Source organism: Mirounga leonina, unplaced genomic scaffold (assembly GCF_011800145.1).
Source record: "Mirounga leonina isolate KUSES-001 unplaced genomic scaffold, KU_Mleo_1.0 Mir_55, whole genome shotgun sequence".
Lineage (NCBI taxonomy): Eukaryota > Metazoa > Chordata > Mammalia > Carnivora > Phocidae > Mirounga > Mirounga leonina.
In genome coordinates, this window is record NW_023270816.1 from 11,327,951 (window position 1) to 11,332,494 (window position 4,544).

The 4,544-nt window shown below is 58.6% G+C and overlaps 1 long non-coding RNA gene across 1 annotated transcript; it reads right to left on the reverse strand.

The window, feature by feature from the left end:
- Nucleotides 1–289: 289 nt before the first annotated feature.
- LOC118001937 lies at nt 290–3,435 on the reverse strand. The gene is made up of 4 exons (XR_004676887.1): nt 3,318–3,435; nt 2,832–2,878; nt 2,470–2,582; nt 290–805 (listed from the first exon to the last, which is right to left on the reverse strand). It is a non-coding gene; the product is annotated as an uncharacterized LOC118001937 (long non-coding RNA).
- Between the last annotated feature and the right edge of the window lie 1,109 nt (nt 3,436–4,544).

Sequence of the window (4,544 nt, forward strand, 5' to 3'; positions counted from 1 at the left end):
GGCCGCGTGGACTCTGACGACACGTCCGCTGGGACCCCGCGCACGGAGGTCGCCTGCAGCAGGCTGCGCGCCCTCCACAGTGGCCAGAAGGTGAAAGGTGGTGCGACATCCCAGCTCACACCGAAAAGGGAGCGAACATTTGCCTTGTAATGAAAACAACCCCCTTCGCACAATAGGATGATGGATAATGTATCAGACCAAACATAGGAGGCTTTTAAAATTTCACGTTTGGAATTGGCCAACATCAATTATTTAAGCACAAATTGAATTAACCAAATATTCAACATATGTTCTCTTTAAACTCTGCTAAATCTGACGCAACATCTGAAGGTGGACGGAGGGTCAGCCTGCTGACAGGGAGGGGCCCCAAGGTGGGCAGCACGCCCCGCGCAGAGGCCTGAGCTCGCAATTCCCCGAAGGAACGTATGATTAATGCCGCCACGAAATGTATGCCTCTACCTGACCCCGATCTCATCAAATCCTGCCGCCACCATCTGCTGTTTTTAATTCCTCTGCAATATCTGTATTTGCCGCCTCCCTCCGACAAAGGCGGGGGCGGGGAGGAAATGCTCCTGCTCGGCGGCCGGCGGGAGCTGGTTGGCTGGCGGAGCCGCAGCCAGAAGGCATCTGTTGCTGGTAGGCCCGCAGCATCTGCTACTATTTCTCACTTTCCCCGCATGCTGTGGGGTACGGTTTCTCCCAAAGGTGGGCCGTCCGCACTCGCTGTCAATCCGTCATTGTCCGCCCCCCTGTTCCCACGGCGCCGGCCTCGTTACCATGCTGCTGGCCTTTGCTGGCTGGCTGTCTGTAATCCAAGATATTGTGTCATTGGGCAATGCCATTAACCCTTTTCCTACGCATCAGGACATTCAATTAAGCCCGGCAGGAGAAGCAGATTGAGAGGGAGGGCCGTCTGGTGGGGAGGGACCATCGCTAGGAAGCCAGAAAGTTTACCAGGATGACAATGACAGCAACCATCAGCACTGTCAAAATAGCCCTTGCTTTCAGAGAGGCAGAAAAGCTCCTGGACAGGGGAGCGTTCCCTCTCTCACGGGTTTTTAAGGTAAAATGCTATCAAAAGATGCGTTGTTTTTCCCCGGTCCTTGATAGGGCTATCAAGCACTGTAATAAAATGTGTGCGTGAGGCTATTATTTATGTGTCTGATCTGTAAGCAGCTCTGCTAATGGGGTGCAGCCTGGTGGCCGGTTCTCAGAGCGCCCCAAGTTGTCATCTTCCCGTGTCCTTCTGTCAGACCCCGAGCAGGCGGCTCTTCTGCTGGGGCGACACACAGAGCCGTCCTTCCTCCCAGGAGCCGTTTCTGACTCGTGCCGGGTCCCAGGGGAGCAGGCAGCAGGGAGGAAGGGGTGTGCGTGCCCGCCAACCATGGAGCGCCTTCGCAGAGTCAGGAGGCCTCAGGAATCCCGCCTCGAGGCTCACAGCTGCGCCTCCCCCTGCCTCCACTCCTTGTGCCCTGGGGTGGGTGGGCCTGAGCTCACAGAGCTCAGTGCCCCAAACTCCCTCCAGGGCACCCAGCAGCAGAGGAAGGCTCCGGCTCCAGCCTCCAAGGAGGTTTTGTTTTTAGACCAAGGGCCCCAAGGCCACATGCTCACTTTGCACATGAAGTCCAGAGCACAGCCAAATTTGAAAAAGTAAGTACTGAGCAGGAAAAGATTTTCTTAAATGAAAACATTCTTGATGTCCCTAAGTATACCATATTGAGTATCCTCTCAGTAATCCTGGGCATTCCAAATTTGTAAATCTTCGGCAATTTATAAAAAGAGGGGGACATTTATCGAATGCCTACGGTGTACTAATAGTAAATGAACAATGCGTTTGTTTTCTGCTCCCGCCAAATCCAGAGATAACATGGCCGCCCCACTTTACAGATGACAGATGCCTCCGGAAGCCCTTCCGACTGGCCTGGTGTGGGCTCCAGGGACAGCTGGGAGGGGTCCGAATCACATCTGGCCTGGCTTATTCCCCAAAGCCCTCGATATCACAAAATAGAAATTCACAAAATGCAGGGGGCTTGCAGCTTGGTCGATGGCAGGCAAAGTGTAGGACCCTGCCTGTTCCCGGACAAAGCGACGCAGGTGTTTTCGTGGTCTCAGGGTCAGATTCCGCAGGGCAGGAGCAAAGCCTGAGGGCTGGGGACCCGCCCCGGGGCCCGCTGCACAGCCCTGTCTGTGGGGGCCCATTCCGCAGGAGTGGTTTCTCCCTGGGGTCCGGGCCCGTGAGAGCCCAGCAAGGGTGAAAGGAGCTGTCTGCGTGGTGGGTGCGTCTATGCCCTCCTCGGCGGGAGCGTGGGAAACCAAATTTTACAAGTTTGGTTGTTTGCCTCCCAAACCAGAGTATGTGATCATCCACTATCTTGCTATTAATTAGAATGTGTCCAATCCCAATTAGTATTTCATGGCCACATAAAACACAAGGTCAGCGCCCAGGCTCTTGGACAATTATGTTGCCACCTGCCCAGAAGGTTCTGGTCTCTGGGAAGGAGCATCCCCAGCTGCCTGCCGGTGCTCAAACCCTGGTGCTTTCTGCACGCCATCTCCGTCCTTTCTTAGATGAAACCATGTGTCTGATGGACAGAAAAGAATGCAAGAGGAATGGCTTTCAGAGCAGAAAAGACCCCGTTTCGGGTGATGGCTTCTCTCTAGCTGGTGGAGCATGCACACGAGGCCTACCCACTCGGCACCTCAGGGCCCTTGCAGGGACCGCAGGGGAAGAAAACCAGAGCGATGATGTCGGGCTGCTGCCTCCCCAGTCCCGTGAACTGGCTACCTGAGTGATTCCTGGGAATGGCGTCGTGACCACGTCAGGGGCTCACCTCCCGCCATATCAGGTAGCCTCCCGGTCAGCTGCCACCTTCATGAGCTGCAGAAAGAGGTAGGGTCTAAGGACAAGGGCTGCTGGGTCATGGACACCGCCCACCCTCCCCACCGTCCCGGTGGAACTGCACCGCCTGTAGGCCCGGGAGACACCCACAGTTACTCCACCTGCTGTCAGAAACCCACCCCCTCCCCTGTGTCCCCAAGCACCTGGGGGTGGCCACAGACCAACCCTGGGCCCCTCTCTCCATCCTGTGAGACCCTATCTGCTCTGCTCAGCTCTCGGGGCTGCCGGCACGGTCCTTTGTAAGCGGTAAAAAGGCAGTAATCCCAGAGCTGCAGGTTCGTCCTGGATCCCTGCAGTAGGGCTGCTGCTGATGGCGAGCTTCACCCGCATTTACGGAGGGAGGGCGGGAGGGCGGGAATGTAGCCACACCCTGCATTACAGAGAGGACACTACGATGACGCGAAGTGAAGGGACTAACCCAGGTGTGCCAAGGACAGGCCCATGTCGGCAGGCTCCAGGCCTCCCCAGGCCGCCCGCAGGTTCACCCCACGGAGGGAGCTTGGGAGTTTTAAGACACACACTAGTGGGGGCAGGCGCCAGGCTCCCCCAGAGAGGAGCGCGGCAGTGGGAGGAGGGCAGCCCCACTCGGCCGCGGCACAGGCTGTGAATCTGCACAGAGGGGCCCACACACAGCTGCCTGATGCCATCTCCCCCCACCACCGGAAGCAGCCTGCCTCTGCTGCAAGCTGTCACCTGCACCCCACTGTGGGTGGGACACCCCCGGGGCAGAAACTGCGGCCCTCCAAATCAGGCCCCCAGCCTCTTGGAGAACCTCCCCGAGGGAGGAGGGCAGCAAGGGGAGAAGGGCAGGGCAGGAATGAGGGCAGGGCAGGGAGGAGGTCAGTGGGGGGAGGAGGGCAGGGAGGAGGGCAGCAGGGGGAGTAGGGCAGAGCGGGGAGGAGGGCAGCGCGGGGAGGAGGGCAGCGAGGGGAGGAGAACCACCTCCTAGGCCCCCAGAGCGCTGGGCAGGGAGGGGAGGAGGGCAGCGCAGGGAGGAGGGCAGCGCGGGGAGGAGGGCAACAAGGGGAGGAGGGCAGCATGGGGAGGAGGGCAGCACAGGGAGGAGGGCAGCGCAGGGAGGAGGGCCTGCAGGCCTGGGTCTAGATCTGCAGGAATATGTGAAGCAGGTGCCATCCTGTGGCTTTTGGATCTTTGGTCGGGTGACCTTGGGGAGGTGGTGCCTGCTGGGGTCATTCCTCCTCTGGCGCCAGGCCAGGCTCTGCAGGAACAGACATCCAGAGACCTGGGGAAAGATGCAGAGTCGCAGAAGGTGGTGGGGGAAGCGCAGCTGCTGGTCCTTTTGTGATCACATCCACTTAAACCCAAATAGAAGGGCGGGCTGAAGTCTTGTTCTCCTGTGAACACCGGCTGTACCCTCGGGTGGCACAGCTGCCCCGGGCGGGGGTGGGGGAGGGACAAGATCTCACCCCCCGTCGTGCAGAGGTCGGGGGGCAGCAAATAGGGTAACCAAACACATGAAGAGCTAGCCAGGAGGGAGATTCACCTGCAGCCAGAGGGGAGGTCTCACCTGGAGCTGAGAGTTTCACCTGGAGGCAGAGGGGAGGTCTCACCTGGAGCCAGAGGGGAGGTCTCACCTAGGGTTGGGAGTCTCACCTGGAGCCAGAGGGGAGGTCTCACCTGCAGC